Below are 16,928 nucleotides of genomic sequence, written 5' to 3'. Positions count from 1 at the left end.
AGATCCTGCTGAGTCTGAGCTATCAGAGTCACTTATATCTTCTGGGAATCTCTCCTTTCCCAACTGCTGACTCTTCTGCCCTCCACAATGCTCTGGCTGTTCCGGATTGCCAGATGCCTAGAAGACTCCTCTCTCAGGTCTCTGTTGCTTTGCTTTTTTTTGCTGCTCCTTAGTCTCCCTCTCTCTTCCAACCTTTACCCACCAACTCTATCTCTCACCTGTTTCCTTTTTATACCCTTTCCTTATCCTAACTCCTCCTCCTTCCTCAATCACCTGAAGTTAACTTTAACTCCGCCCCTCCTAACAGCTTCTCTTCTCGGCTTGAATCCAGTCCTGTCGTTCCTGGCTCCTACTGCTTCCTTGTTGGCTTCTTCCTACAAGGGTATCACAAGTTAACCTCACAGTAGACTGGTCCCTGGGTTTCTTATTCCCCCAACCTGTGTCTTTCCCTCCTGGAGTTTATCTCTTTTCTCCTCTGGGGTCTGCCCTCTGGGGTTTCTCCTGCCCTTGCATGCGCCGAACCTAGCCATGCCCACTGAGCCAGCTCTTTGCTCTCAATCTTGGACAAGCTGCCTGTGGGTCTGTCTAGAATATTGCCCACCCGCCCTGCAGGCTGCCATGGAGTCAGGATGGACCCCTTGGGTGTAGCAGGGCTGTTCTCCTGTCCTTGGCCAAGCCCCCACATTTCCAACCCACCTGGGAGAGAGCCTGTCCCACCTGGGAGAGGGCTCTGCCAGGGGTGCTTGGGATGACATCCTGACAGCGTAATTTCCCTTGAGTCTCACAGAAACGAAAAATGTAGTAAATTAATAAATAAATACAATATTCATTTGTTTACTGTTCGAATCCCAGTCTCCAAGTCTGGTGGGTTTCACTGAAAGAATTTCAGACCTGCTCTGGTTCAAAGTGCTAAAGATATGCTAACTTTCTCCTGACGAGATCAATGGGACTGCAAAGTGTTTAACTAAGACTGGCCTCTTTTGCTAGTCAGTTTGTTTTGTGGCAAAGAGGAATAAATATTGTAACTGTAGACTTTTAGTTGAGAAAACTGTTTTGACAAAGAAACCCCTAAACATTTGTCAGTGTTTTGAGCATAGCTCTCCCACTATACATTTGAAAGTCTTCATGTTGCAGTGCAGCATCTGTCAAAGATTCTGAAGTGTTACTGGCAGAACTCATTCTTCCAACAAGGACTTTAAACGAAACTTGACATTTCAACATAAGAATTTTTAAAAATATAAAATAAATGCATCACTGTATACCAGAAAATATCTTATTTGGACACTGGCCCTTTCTGCACTCCCAGCTTAATTCTGATTATCACTAAATTTGAGTTGGTATTCTTTTAATTTCAATTCTGTGCCTGCACTCTATAGATTAATTAAATTAAAATCCAATTTGGGAATCACGGCACATGTTATGCTCCCCAATGAGAAAAAGAGGATGGTGCAGTACTGAATTTTTTTATCCCATCACATGGTTGGTCTCACCTTTGTTCCCAAAGGACCGGCCCACCTGGGAAGACTTCCAACCAAGATGGATTTAGGAGCTGGTGGGAGGAGGCTGCTTCACAAATGTGGGGCTGCTTCATGAACACTGGGGGTGGAGCCTGTGGCCAAGGAGAATGTAGAGAAGGGCACACTGAGCAAGGGGGGGCAGCTGTTCAGCAGCTAGCGCCACTATCCAGGGAAGTCTCCCTGCACTTCCCTGTCTGTAGCCCACAGAACCACAGCCAGCCCAGGGCCTTGAGAAAGGGGTTTCTGTCACGTTATATTGATTTAGAAGGAAGGACTGCCAGTGTTTTCCTCAACCAGTAAGAGAGGATGGCAATGGAACTGTGGCAGGAGGAAGTTGCTGCCTAAATGCAGGGCTGCCGCAGCTGCGGTAAGAATGGCACATGCGCTTAAAAGAGTGTGGAGTTCCATCTCACCAACCACACCAGCAGCCCTTCCACACAACTCAGTCCCCTGTGACAGAGCCCCCTTTTCAGAACCCCAGGTTGACTGGCCCCCTGCAGGCTACTTGCCAGATGGGCACAGGAAGTCTGCAGCTATGTGCTGCAGTACTCACTCCATCCCTGGACTTAACAAGGAGCAGAACAAGGAGCTGGCTCCCAGGTAGCTAACAGCACCCAAACAACTCTACCCCACCTTAATGGACATCATTGGGAGGAAGGGTATCTTAGAAGTTGTGGACTGAAGACTTGCAAGCCAAAATTGGTGGCTTATTTTTAATCCTACTCAGCCTTGAAACTCTAGGTAAACTTTGGCCCCAGTTACTTTCTCTCAGCCTAACCTACATAAGCTGAAAAGAGGGGCTGTGATAAAGAAGGAAAGACAGGGGTGTTTCTTTCATGCAAACAGAAGTTTGTACCTTTCCTTCTGGGCACATAAAGAAGATCATCCAAACTAATCAAAGCCCAGATCTTTTTTTTTTTCAGGTTTTAAAGAAACCTCAGTTTTTAACATGGAAAAAAAATGGGTCATTCATATCTTCAGCAGAAGAGGAAGATGAAGTCATGTGGAAATGAAAAGAAAAAGAAAACACAAGTAATGTTGCTGAAATGTCCAAGGTTCCTAGGGTCATCCCCAATGCAGCTGCAGCAGTCCTGCATTTGGGTATCAGCCTCTTCCTGGCAAAAGTTGGCTTGAAACTCAACATCAAGAAAACAAAGATCATGGCATCCGGCCCTCTCAATTCCTGGCAAATAGATGGGGAAGAAATGGAGATAGTGACAGATTTTATTTTCCTGGGCTCCAAGATCACTGCAGATGGGGACTGCAGCAAAGAAATTAAAAGACGCTTGCTCCTGGGGAGGAAAGCTATGGCAAATCTAGACAGCATCCTAAAAAGCAGAGACATCACCCTGCCAAAAAAAGTGCATCTAGTCAAGGCTATGGTCTTCTCAGTTGCAATGTATGGCTGCGAAAGTTGGACCATAAGGACGGCCGATCGTCAAAGAATTGAGGCTTTTGAACTCTGGTGCTGGAGAAGACTCTTGCGAGTCCCTTGGACTGCAAGGCGAACAAACCGGTCAGTCCTAGAGGAGATCAGCCCCGACTGCTCCTTAGAAGGCCAGATCCTGAAGATGAAACTCAAATACTTTGGCCACCTCATGAGAAGGAAGGACTCCCTGGAGAAGAGCCTAATGCTGGGAGCGATTGAGGGCAAAAGAAGAAGGGGACGACAGAGAATGAGGTGGCTGGATGGAGTCCCTGAAGCAGTAGGTGCAAATTTAAATGGACTCCGGGGAATGGTAGAGGACAGGAAGGCCTGGAGGATCATTGTCCATGGGGTCGCGATGGGTCAGACACGACTTCGCACCTAACAACAACTCTTCCTGGCAGGACTCTGCCACTGACCTCTCTTTCTGATGAGGAAAACACCAGCAGCCCACTCTGCCAACCTACTCCCACATGACAGTATCCCCTCTCCAAGCCCAACCAGATCAGTATGCCCTCACCCAATGTCACCTCCAAGCAGGACAGGCTCCCTACACCTGCCTGACAGTAGTCCACAGAAGCCCAGACATCAAGAAAGGGGCCTAAGGAATGGTGTTGGGAGCCACCAGCTCCTAAGATAGGCCTTGGCTGGACACCACCCCACGTGGGCTAGTCCTTTGGGATCAAAGGGGAAGGCTGCCAAGATCTTTCTGCACAGTTCAGCTACCTCTTGTTCCCTCATGAACCACTTCTTTGGGGGGGGTACATTAACATTGATATACCAACTAGGTCAATAGCCTTCATCCAGGCTTGCATGTACCAAAAAGCCTAGCAGTACTGGAGGAAGAAGCACTAAAGTTCAGTGTACTGGCTACCTGATTGTAAAAGAAGAGGGAAAGTTGGTTTTATACCCTGCTTTTCACTGCCTGAAGGAGTCTCAAAGCAGCTTACAATCGACATCCTTACCTCTCCCTACGAGAAGCATCCTGAGAGAGCTTTTGACAGGACTGCTTTGTGAGAGCAGCACTATCAGGGTTGTAACGAGCCCAAGGTCACCTAGCTTTCTGCATGTGGAGGAGCAGGAAATCAAACCTGGTTCACCAGATTAGAGGCTGCCACCCTTAACCACTACCCCAATGCAGCTAGAAGAATCCTTACAATTTCAACAAACATGCCCTGCCTGAAACTGACCAACAGGGTGAGATCTACCATGCAGCACAATCTAGGTAGTAGAAGAGTGGTCTCCCAGGGTGAGGAACAGGGTGGGGAGAAAATTCAATGGGATCCTTATGCTTCTGAATTACCTTTGCCTTGGGAGTAAAGCAAAGTGAAAAATTGCAACAATAGCACTCCTAAAACCCATGGAAATGTTGTGAATGGAAAATGAACTGAATGCTGAAGGGAACAAAACCCATGCAGAAGGAAAAAGGAAGTCCAACACACCTGTGAAGTGAATGTGAGTTCGCATGCCGAAAGAAAAAATACACTCAATTGAAACGCACAGTAAAAGTGAAGGAAAACACCAGTGCATAAAAGGCCATCTTAACATTGTAAAATATGGGTTGGATCAAGGGATGCCAACCTCCAAATGGAACCTGGGGATCCACTGGAATTACAGTTCATCTCCAGGCTACAGAGATGAACTGTACCCATTCGAATCCCTATCTTCCCCACCAGTCATTTGCTTGAGGATGACCTTCAACATCAACATCTGCTGGTCCCCACTCAGTCACCCCCTCCATGACAGACCACCCTAGGGGTTCTTGTTAAAGTTCTTGTTCCTGTTAAAGTATTGTTCAATCAAACCTGTGGTAATTCTGTTAATCTTAGAACCACTGTTGGAACGGTTACTGATGTGATATGTTATCACTATGATCTGTTTTTATGTTCCATGACATTTCATGTAAACCGCCATGAGCCACATGGGAGGGTGGCATATAAATCTAAGAAAATAAATAATGAAAGAAAGTTCAATTCACAAATCTCTAGGAGTTTCCCGGCCATGGATCTAGCAAGTCTATTATCCCATCACTGCGGAACTTGTAAGACCTATCTGAAGGCAACCAAGATTTGTTGCTTATCTAATCTTATCAAATCCCCTTACCTTTATTACAGCTGCTTGTCCCAAATGACTTTTCTCCATGCAGGTTCTATGATGCCCAACATAGCCTTTAAGTGTTCCAACCTCCAGGTGGGGCTTGGAGATATTTTGGAATTACAACTGATCTCCAGACCACAGAGATCAGTTCCCCTGGAGAAAATGGATGCTTCGTGGAGTGGACTCTATGGCATTATATCCCACTGAGGTCCCTCCCCTCCTACCTCTCTCATTATTGAAGGCACCATCCTGAAATCGCTTACTGTACAACAGGTGTTATGTTACAGGAAAGATTAATTTTACATTGGTCTTATATTAGAGATTTCTCTGTTATGGATTATTACCTATTCATGAAAAACAAAAAGGGAACAAAAACCCAACCTGGGAAAACAAGTTAGGAACCCAAAGGTTGAGCAGCAGATAAATATTAAAATTAAAATACAAATATTTATTATTAAGTCCACATTAAGAATATGAAAAACAACTTTAAAACATGACACAGTCTGTGCAGTGTTGCACATACTGTCTCAGTGGTGGTTCACGGTATGCCCATGGACCAAACACATTTCAACCCAGGGGGTCTTAATGAGTGGTCATTTAAAACTATATGCATACATATAATAGTACAGTATTACAATGAGACCAGGTTGGTGGCATAGAAATAATAAAAACCGACACTCCCAACAATATATAATAATTTCAGATGTGGAGCTCAAAATCAAAAATCAAAATAGCCACGAACCACCAAATTTGGCTCTTAACAAAAACCTTAGGTAAAACTGATTCAAGAAAGTGCTTAAAGGTATAGAATTTCTTGGCTCTGACAACATAATCATTTTTCTAATATATCAGATAGTACACAACATATATATTATATACACAGCATCCCTAGTATTTTCCCTGAGGTGCTTGGGGGGGGGGTGAGCAGGAAAGGAGGGGGTGAGGGTCTTTTCTGCCGCTGGGTAAATTCTAGTAATCATGGGGTGTTTAATTGTTTTCGTTTTTATCTTGTGGGGTTTTTATGATCTGATTGTAACCTGCTCCAAGATGACCTCAAGAGTGACAAGATATAAATCAAATAAATAATAATAAATAATAATAATCAGAGTATTCTGTTATTTTGACTTTCACCTATTATTCAAAGGCAATAGCCTGAAGAAGGATGCCTACTTTAAATTCCCTGGCATTGTGGCTCCCAGCTCCTGGTGATCCTTTACCTTGCACACCTACCACATTCAGAACTGGATTTCTTTGCACACTGTGGCAGAACTACCAGAACGAGAGTTTGTAATACAAAAAAAGGGCTGTGAGAAGGAGATGTAAACACAATAAAATATTAAGGTCCGCTGTAACATGGAATTGATAGTGACTGCCAGGAGATGTAGTGAATTATTCTTCAGCAAAGCTGGTATGACTCTTGTGTTGAAATCTTTAGTAACAGTAGCAGCTTAATATTTATAACAAAGGGATTTTTGCTTCAATTAATATTTATATTTCACATTAATCATAAACATGTTTCATTTTAGTAAACATTTTCCCTGCCAGAAATGCTCAGGTTTTATAGCTGAATTTTCCTTCCATGTCATCACTGAAAGAAAAGCAACATTCCTGAAAATGTGTTACAAACTGGATTAAAATCACAGAATTCCTTTAAAGTAGCGATCCCCAAACTGTGGGCTGCGGACCACATGTGGTCCTTCGACTAATTGGAGGTGGGCCTCGAAGGACGCTTTCTCGCCCCCCACCCCCGGCCCTTTACTTCATCCCCCCCGGCCCTTTACAACACACTTCGGGTGTCATTGTCTCCCATCACTCCCAGATGGGACTATCTCGTTGCAGAGAAACAAGCTCAGGGTTCCCATTGATTTGTCATTGCCATGAGTTAAAATTTCCATGAAAATAAAATGTTCCTTATGTTCATTGTTGTGGCGCGTCTGTATCTTATTTTGAAGGGATGTTTAAACATTACCATAGCGATCAGAGAGCATTAGGGCAGTGGCTGAGAATAGAGGAGTAAACTACCCCCCCACGGGCCTCAATAAAAGTCGTTGAGTGGTCCCCGGCGTTGAGTGGTCCCCGGTGATAAAAAGGTTGGGGACCACTGTTTTAATGCATCTTGAGTCACGAAAATATTTTTTCTCTACTTTACTCCAGTGATTAACCCTACAGCACTATTAATTATTTGTTTATTTTAAAAGCATTTTGAAACTGTCCACAAAGGTCACAACTGATAACTGTCCACAAACTAATGACTGCCCACAATACAATATTTACTTACTAGGGGCAAAGCCTGTTGCATCCAGGAATACAACGGGCGCTAGAGCTTGGCAGTGGGAAAAGGAAGGGGAGGAGTTGTCCAGTCTGTAAGGGCATCGGGTTGAATGTGTGTGTGGCATGGGAGGTTGTGGTGGCGTGGTGACATATGAGGGCGTGGGTGTGGAGAGATGGGTGTCAAGAACCTGTGGTTTGGAATGTTCGTTGAAGTGTCGGAGAGGACTGACCTTTGGGAATTGTGACATAACAGTTACAGATGAGCTTTCCAGAGGGGAGAAGCCAAATGACAATTGGTCCCAGGCAGAAGGCCCTCATTGTCCTATCTCTGCCATAGTTGTTGCAAGATAAAATTAGAGTTGCAGGTGAAGCCTTGGAAGGAAAGGAAATCACTCCAAATAAATTCCCTTTTGTGGAAGGGGTAGCACAAAGTCAGAGCATCAGCTGGGGGTTCAACTTGCTAGAAAACAGCAACAACACCAAGGGGCAGAAAAAGTATAACAGAGGGGAAAACCCAATGCGGTTCAGAAGCCAAGCTGCAGCAAAAGCCTGATGAGGAAAAGCCCTTAGTGTATGTAACAGTAATTCAAATTAAATACAAATCCAGCATTTCACAAGTTGTGGTCATTTTATTGACATATTATAAACAACAGATAATTTATGCCAAGGGAAATCACCAAACTACTACTAAAAGGTGGCACAAATTAAGGTGGGAATTTTGAAACAGAATCTATCCTAGCAATGCTAAACAGTTCACTGTCAAATGGCCACAGGGTTTTAAATATTTGGCATTGAATCAACAGATGTTTTGCATAAAGATTAGTGAGCAAGCAATTCAGCTGAAGACACCAACTGCAAGCGCATTGCATTCTGCATGCTAGCAGCAGCACATGAAAGAACTTACTCCAACGACTGTCTGAAGTCTGTTGACAAGTGAAGGAAATAAGTGACAAACAGGTTGTTTTGTAGACTGTTTAGAGCAGGGGTAGTCAAACTGCGGCCCTCCAGATGTCCATGGACTACAATTCCCAGGAGCCCCCTGCCAGCAAACGCTGGCAGGGGGCTCCTGGGAATTGTAGTCCATGGACATCTGGAGGGCCGCAGTTTGACTACCCCTGGTTTAGAGGCTGGCTATTTTAGACAAGACAAAGAAAGAAGTCACATCCCTTGATAGTTCAGACAAAAATAGAGCCCCTGTACTGTTTAAGGGCATGGCTCCAGAGCTAGGACAGACTTTGAACTGGTGACATGAAGTTGTGTAAAAAAAAAAGCGAATCTTTCAAGTTATTTCATTCACCAATCCGGAATGCCCATCCCCTCATTGCTACCACTATTAAGACCAATTTAAATGTAACCATTTCCTATGATGGATGACACTTTCTGCTTTCTGTGCAAATTTCAAATGTCCACTGATAGTACTCTTGGTCAAGAGGTTGTCTTTAATCCCTTTTATATCTGTGCCCTAGCGTCTAATCTTTGAATATGTCTTTTTCTTGTCTCCTGCAACTAGGGAAACAGTGGTTTACGTGGTAACTGTGGGCGCCGTGGCAAGGAAGGGAACACAGAAGAATATGTGTTCCCTTGCCGCAGGCCACCAGAGGTCCTAAAGCGGGCCAGGGCCGGAAGGGAGCCCAGACAGCACCAGCGTCGTGCATAAGCGGGGATTAGCCCCGCTGTCATGCAGACGCCGGCCCACCCTTCCCTGCCAATGTATAATCGGTCCTGAAGTCACAGCTCATCTCCAAACTACAGAGATCAGTTCCCATAGAGAAAACAGATGCTTTGGAGGCTGGACTCTATGGCACTGTATCCAACTGAGGTCCCTATCCTCCTAAAATCCAACCCCCTCCATTCCCCAGGGGGACCTGGCAGCCCTACTCTGCTGACAGTTGGGAAAGCCAGTAAATGGGCAAGATCAGCAGCATTATGGCTAGTATAAATTAGTTTCATAAGATTAAGAGATCACGGTTGCAGTTCCACTGACAGAATTTCCTACTGCAGCATTCAAGAAATGGGGCTTTAGAGCCTAGAAACAGCATGCCGCCATTTGTGAACAGTAAAATAAAACAGGCTAACCGCAACTCAATGAGTCTGAGTTGAACACATAAAGCTGCCTTATACTGAAACAGCCATTGGTCTAGCAAGGTCCATATTGTCTAGTCTGTCAGTGGTTCTCTAGGGTCTTAGGCTGAGATATTTCACACAGGGTTGCCCATTTTGCTGCTGGAGGTGGGGTACCTCCAGCCTCTACAGGGCCCTTCCCACCACCACTCAGATGGGTGGCTGGGGGATGGGATGGTGGTGAAATGGGGTGGATTCCCAGAGTCATGTTGCACTGACATCACTTCTTGTGCATCCAGAAATGATATTAGCATGTTGCCAGGAGTGCTGGCATCGCTTCAATTTTCACAGGAAGATATTTCAGCATGCTGCCAGCAACATCACTATGTTGCCTGCCAAGTACCACCCTTCACTGGGCACTACCTGATCCTCTTAATTGCAGATCCTGGGAATACCAAGCAAATGTTCTACCACTGGGCCACAGTGCAGCGATTTGTTACTAGAGAGCAACTTTTTCTTTGAAGGAGACAAAACAAACAATATATTGTTTCTAATAGAGAACTCACCTATCTACCGGCTGACCCTCAAAATACACCAGATCTTCATGGCCTATTACCTCAATTCTAAACTGTCGTTGCTAGCATCAAGGCGTAGTTGACTTATGGTGACCCCAGTGGGGTTTTCAAGGCAAAAGATGTTCAAAGCTGGCTTGCTACTGCCCGCCTCTACATCACAACCCTCATATTTCTTGGGGGTCTCCCATCCAAAGACTAGCCAGGGTCAACCCTGCTTAGCTTCTTAGATTTGATGAGAACATGCTAGCCTGGCCTGTCCGGGTCAGGGCATTTAAACTGTACCCAATCCTTAAGAAATAAATGTGCAGCTTGAGACCAATATATCAAGAGTTAAAAGATTCCTTCTTCTACTTCAGAAAGGTGAAGCAACCTAAGAGTCGTTATTGCACTGCTATTTATTAGCATATGCCAGCTGGAGTTAAAATCAAAACCAGTTCTAAAATGTCAAGAGAAGCACAAACAACACACCAGGGCTTGTTTGACCGCGTGACACAAAACTCCCATTGCAAATCAGAATTAGTGTTCTTCTCAGAAAGTAAGGCTGCACACAACAAAATAAAGCAAACAGAGCAGGATTTCACCCTCAGAACCACTTACTCAGAAGTAGTCACAGTGACTTTACTGGAACACTTCCAGAGTCAGCAGACTGAAGAATGTGGTCTGTATCTGTTTAACTGTAATTTAAATTGTGAAACATTTCAACAAAAATGATGTGCTAACAACTTAGTTCTGTTTTCCTTTGTCTACAAGTTTAGCTTCCTGCATTGGAAACAGAAAGCGGTAATGCTCTGAATCAGTTGCAACAAATCTAAGCTGCATGCCTTTTTATTTTCTTCAGATTCTTCAGATGCTTATAATAAGCACAGCTATACATCCTTCTAGTTCCCTAGGGTCTAAAACAAGCCTTCCTTATATTGATAATTAAATGAATCCCATGTTGTTCAGCTACAATGGTTAGTCAGGACAGAGCTATACAAAATCCAATTTTTTTAAAAAAAAACCCATAATTAACACATCCAAGGAAATAAAGTATGGACAGAGATAGGAAGATACATGTCTCTGCTTGTTTGCTTGCTGCTGGTACTTGGTCCTTAGGTATATATTTGTTATAGTCAAATGTGCGGCAACACAATTGGCTGGATCCTGCTAAACATTCTCCTGACAAAAATTATTTCTGTCAGGGGGAAAACAGAAAGCCCACAGGTCCAATGCATGGATGCCGATGCCATTTCCAAGATGAACTCAGCTATTTCCCAAAGCACTACATACCCCCAAACCTGAATGGGCCTACAACACAGTGAGTCCAACCCCCTGCTCAACGCAGGATCAGCCTAAAGCAGCCACGGTAAGGATCTGTAAAGCGGCTGCTTGAAGACTGCCAGTGAGGGGGAAGCTCACCACCTCCTTAGGCAGCCTATTCCACTGCTGAACTACTCTGACTGTGAAAATTTTTCTCCTGATATCTAGCCTATATCGTTGTACTTGTAGTTTAAACTCATCACATTGGGCTCATCTGGCGTTTTTAGATGGCCAAGTTCAGCTTGAAAATGGCGTAACTGTTCACAGGCCAAATCCGTTATCACTGTAATGTCCAGTTTGGCCCTCAGAAACAGCTTTCCTAGTGGAACAGAAAGCTGCGGAAGAGGCAGGAATTATCAGTATTGTGAGCAGCACACTATTTATAGTTCTTTGTATCCATCTCCTAATGATGAAGCCAGTTATGACAATCTGACTGAGCATGAGGCTTATATTGCCCTCTTACCTCCTCCTCTTGTTCCTTTCTTTCTCCTTTTGCATGCATAGGAGCAATTACTTACTTCCTGGGTTAGGAAATAACTTTAATTTGTTGTTTTATCCAAACAGACAAACGGTAGTTACTAACTGCTTCATACCAGGGAGCTTCTAAACAGGCTTGTGCCCTGAGCATCAGAAAAGTTACATACGATTCAAGACTCAGCTGAGCAATGCCTAGTTGTAAAATATAGAGAGGCCTTTTGGATGAATATATTGACTATAATCCAACCAGTCACTTATGGAAAAGGTGAATGTCTGCCTTTTATAACATCTGAATGGTTGGGGAGGGGAGGGGGAGGGATCACATTTTAAATAATCGGTGTCACAGGAATTCAGACTGATCTAAAAGCCCAGACCATCCCAGTTTTCTGGAACTTCCACCCCTTTCAGAAGAAACATTTAAAAGTGTTGGGCAGAAGCATGTGGTAGATTTATTAATCTATTTCACTCAGCTTGTTAGGCATTCCAATCTCTTGAATTTTATTATGTATTCTAGAGCAGGGGTAGTCAACCTGTGGTCCTCCAGATGTCCATGGACTACAATTCCCATGAGCCCCTGCCAGCAAACACTGGCAAGGGCTCATGAGAGAGATGTCATGAGAGAGATGTCACCCAGAGAGATGTCATGCCCTAGCATCTGGGAACTACCGCTCAGCCTACAGTTGGAAATCCCTTTTGCAGTGCAATCCTAAACAGAGTTATAACTTTCCAAATCCAATGCAGTAAAAAGGCTGAAATGGATATAGTTCTGGTCAGGATTGCACTGTCAGTATATCACATTGTACTTAGAAAATAGTTGCCCAAGCATCCGCAATATGAAATAAGCAGGGAGAACAAGTTTCTTCTGCAGTATTCATGCTTGTCCTTGCTTAAGAGATAAGTAGTTTAAAAGAACAAGGGAGCAGGTTCACAACACATATTTTAAAATAATACATCTAGAAGCTGGGGGGGGGTTATAGTTGGTCTTCTGATCCATCCCTATCCAAGGCTGCTGAGAACCATCATGACCTCATCTCATGCCATCAAGGCAGACAGCATGTGGAAACAAATCACATAACTTTCCTGACTTTCTGGGCCCCCTGGTATTTTGTCTTCCTGGTCACTCGTCCTGGTAATCTTTGGCAACCATCCCAAGAGTCAGCATTCCTGGGGGGTTTTAACTTCTATTTTGCTCAGATAAACAGTAATGTTGTAAGGATTCTGATTTCTTTACCCAATTAAGACTTCATGAATGGGAGGCAACATAAAAACTAAGCATCCCTTTGCAAGTGCTGCCACGGGCGTAGATCAGTCTCAAACTATAACAACTATCCCAGGCATGTAGTAAACATTTCTTACCCCAAACCAAAGGACGCTATCGCAGGAAATTGGAATATGACTTCATTAAGCCTTCTTTATAAATCCAAATCATAAATAGTATGAAAAAATTAATACAGCAATTCATAGGGCCTAGTGGCTGGATTTCACCGGTACAGTATATGCTTATTTTCCTAAACCAGTTTGGTAGCAAACAAAAGTTTTATCTATTTATTTTATATTTTATTAAAGCTCATGGTAGTATTGGAAAACCACCTCAGCTGGGGGGACAGGAGGAAAACTTTTTAAAAAGTTAATATCCTTAAATACTTAGGCTGGGACCCTGGTGGGAACACAAAGGACTTCTAACCACACTGTGGAAGGGATTGAAAATGGGTTGATCCCTCTATCTCCTTGCAGCCCCTGGGACCACATTCTTTACCATTCTTTGCCAGTCACAAGGATCACCCAGTCCTCAGGAGTGCCCTCCCCAGAGACATATGAAAATACACTTTTCTAGGAACAGAACTCTACTCATAGTGCATTGGATTTAAGTCATAATCCTACTTCTCTGTCCGGGCTCCAGAATGTAATGGTTAGCATTCTGGATTTTGGAAAGTAACTAAATATTATACAATGTTCTTTTTTTCCCCATTCTAGATTTAGTTCATTAGTTGGATGCTAGGTGTAGATTGTATTGTGATATATACCAGTATAATTACCAACTTTTATTTGCAAAAACAAAACAAACCCCACAACATTTCTCGTAGATGCACGTGAAGCAGAGTGAGACTACCCCAAATTCACTGGACATATTTAGTCTTGGAGCCTTCCTATAATGCACTGTTCCTCAGCACCTCTTGGGATTTGTCCTTCTTTTATTTTAGCTGAAGTACCTCCAACATGGCCCTATTTACTTCTGATCCATCAAATTTGGCAACTGATGGGAGCAATCCTCAATCTTTTGTTCAACAGGTTTTCCTGTTGGGAAATTACAGTCATTCATATGGAGAGTTTTGTTCAACTTAGTTTAATGCATTCACTGTGTTTCACTCTCAGGGGGAAATCCTAAGAAGATCAACTCAGAAGTATGTCCCATGTTATTCAATGGGTCTTACTTCTAGAAAAGCATCATTAGGATTATGCCTTTAGTTAAGTAATAAGAAAATGTTATTAGTTTTCATCTGATGTATATCATATATGATATCCTCAGAGGTAAAGTATGCCCTGTTTTGTACCATGTACACTTTTTGTTCTAGTAATTCCATCAACTTTAGCGTGGCTCAAAGTGGGTATAAAAGAACTGACATTAAACACTCAAGACTTTTTACAGCGTTAATTGTTAACCAAAATGTGAAACTGAGGGTTCAATCCAACAAAAGAAGAGGTCCTATTGATGAACATGAATTCTCAATTGTATTCTATTTAAGCCAACAGAATGAACATATTAAATTAAAATTAAAACTTTGACTAGATTGCACCCAGTTTTCATAGACTAGTAAAATAGGATGACATTTTGCAGACAAAAGTTGTTTTATATTTATTCCACCCTTTCGCCCAAATCTGTACCTATACAATATATACCACTGGCTATGTGAGAATAAGTATGATAAAACACAATAGAAATCAAATATAATTTTTATAACCGACGGTGCTTTTCGCCCAGGACTGTAATTGATCCACAATTTCCCCATGGATGATGATAAAACTTAGCGTCTAAAATTGCTCATGCAGTGTTAAAAACAGAGCTCAAATGCTCATATTGTTCACACACACGCTGTAAGACAGACAGATTTTAAATACTAGGCATAAATGAAAATCCAAAACATGCACACATTGAAACGTTTCCCCCAGCATTGAAGCATTAAAGAGAACAAACAATTCCCTTACTTGAAGAAGTTAAATCTTCTGCTGTAGGTAAGCTTTTAAGCCATAGCCCATAAACATTTCAAACTGACGTTTCCCTTGTTAAAAATGTTTTTAAAAGAAAAACATTAAACACTCTTCCCTTCAAAGGCAAACAGAGATGTAATATGAAGAGCTTACTGTGGATAGTGTTTTAATCAGGAAGTAGCCATTATCCTTTCGATACAGCACAGTGACAGCACTCCAGAACAACAAGCCGTGATATTTCTTTCTCTCAGTTGAGAGGAATGAAAGAACACATATTACTGTGTCCCAGCTTCACTGACCCCAGAGGTCAGCAGATGTCTATTATCAAAAGCTATCAAGGAAGCATAATCCAAGGCAGGCGTTCAGGACGCTCTATTTGTGTAAACACCTAAAAATCTCTCTTAACACAACCTCTCTCTCTCTCTCTCTCCCTCTCCCTGTGTTACTCACAAAACATGGCTGTCTTATTCAGAGATTAGCAATTATTGTAATGAGATACTGCCGGAGAGGGTCAAATAGTACTTCCTGCAGTTTACACATCTTGATTTCCTGGTAAACAAACTGAAAGGCAGGTGGAGCACTGAGATCACCGGTAAACATGTCTGTTCACGTGACCAAAACCAACCCAGGTGAAGTATGTGACTTGCAAAATATAAGACAGAAATTGTTCTACCTGAGACGTGGCAACACCCTATCTGAAAACAATAAAAAGCACTCTAACAAGCAAAAGGCTCCTACTCCCCTCTTTGATAATCAGATTGCTAGAAATGTTTGGTTTGCCTTATCTTTTTCTCTTAAGGGAAGCCAAATCTAAGGACATTTTAATTAAGTATAAATGTTCACCGGCAATAAAAAGAAACCACTTTCATATTCCTCTGAGAACCAGGAATCTGCATCAAGTTACGATAAAAATCATGGCAAATAATTATATATCTTTCTTGGTGGGGGAAACATTGCAGAAAAATATTTACCAGTTCTATCTGAATTTATTACAAAAAGTTTAATCTTTTATTTTTCTGGAGAAAGAGCTCCATCCATTGCCAAAGTTGTCAATGAAACAGAAATAAAACAGATATATTCTCAAATGGCATGGAAACTAAAATAAACTTAGCCAAAAAGCATTTGTATTTGAAGGATACCTGAAGATCACCTAGTCCAGCACTTTCTGGACATTCATCTCTATTTAGACAGAGCAACACAACAACTTCCTAAATATAACCTCACAGGATTCCAACTATGTTGTGCCACACCAAGCTTCAAAGCTGCACCGTAACAGAAATGGTTACCGGTTAATGGAATGTTTTATTAAAGCAATCTATTACTGGTCATTCAGAGACGTCACACAAAGAAAACTGTCTGACAGACTAGCACCAATTACAGCTGGCATTGAATCACCAACATTTGCCTGGGAAATGTTTACCTTCCTAACTAAGCATATCCAATACTTCTTTCTCCTTCCACCCTATTACAACTGTCAAAATATAAATATTAGTCACAATAATTATACTAAAAAGTTTAGTGGGTGAAAATATCTTCCTCAATTTCTCAAGGTTACTGGAAGAACCAGTAATTCCTTTAGCGGGGTGGGGCATCAAGCTGCAGCTAACTTTTGGTAAGCGATTGTAAGTTGCCCTATAGATAGACCAGCCCTGGTCCCATCTTCAAGGCATGAAAGGACCAGGAGTGGTTTGCCATTGTCAGACTCTGCAATGACCACAGTTATTCCTTGGCAGTCTTCTTTGCAAATACTGACCAGGTGACCAGGACCGTTTCCGCACTGAGAACTTCATCTTCCTGGCTCTTGTGTGGGAGCACAAATCCAGGGCAGATGAGGTGCACCAGGCAAAATGCTCTCCCGTGCAGGAGCAAGAAAAGGCAGGGGTAACCTGCCCCAGATCAAACTGTAGCCTGGCGCAGAGCCTCTAGTGCAGAAGTGGTCCGGGACTGGCCCTGCTTTGTTTCCAAGATCTGATGAGATCAGGCTAGCCTGGGTTATTA

At 42.8% G+C, this 16,928-nt stretch overlaps 1 protein-coding gene across 17 annotated transcripts in view; it reads right to left on the bottom strand.

The window, feature by feature from the left end:
• BAZ2B (bromodomain adjacent to zinc finger domain 2B) overlaps window positions 1-16,928 on the bottom strand; it is a 260,648-nt gene that overhangs the window by 147,024 nt on the left and 96,696 nt on the right. Inside the window, exon 1 of one of the 17 annotated variants that reach the window (XM_077319935.1) lies at window positions 15,084-15,436. The exons of the other annotated variants lie outside the window; for them this stretch is intronic. The gene's annotated coding sequence lies outside the window, so the exon portion shown is untranslated. Of the gene's footprint in view, window positions 1-15,083; window positions 15,437-16,928 lie in introns of those variants that run through there. 17 annotated transcript variants of the gene reach the window in all.

Source organism: Paroedura picta, chromosome 2 (genome assembly GCF_049243985.1).
Source record: "Paroedura picta isolate Pp20150507F chromosome 2, Ppicta_v3.0, whole genome shotgun sequence".
In the NCBI taxonomy this organism is placed as follows: Eukaryota; Metazoa; Chordata; class Lepidosauria; order Squamata; family Gekkonidae; genus Paroedura; species Paroedura picta.
This window is presented reverse-complemented; position numbering and strand designations above follow the sequence as displayed.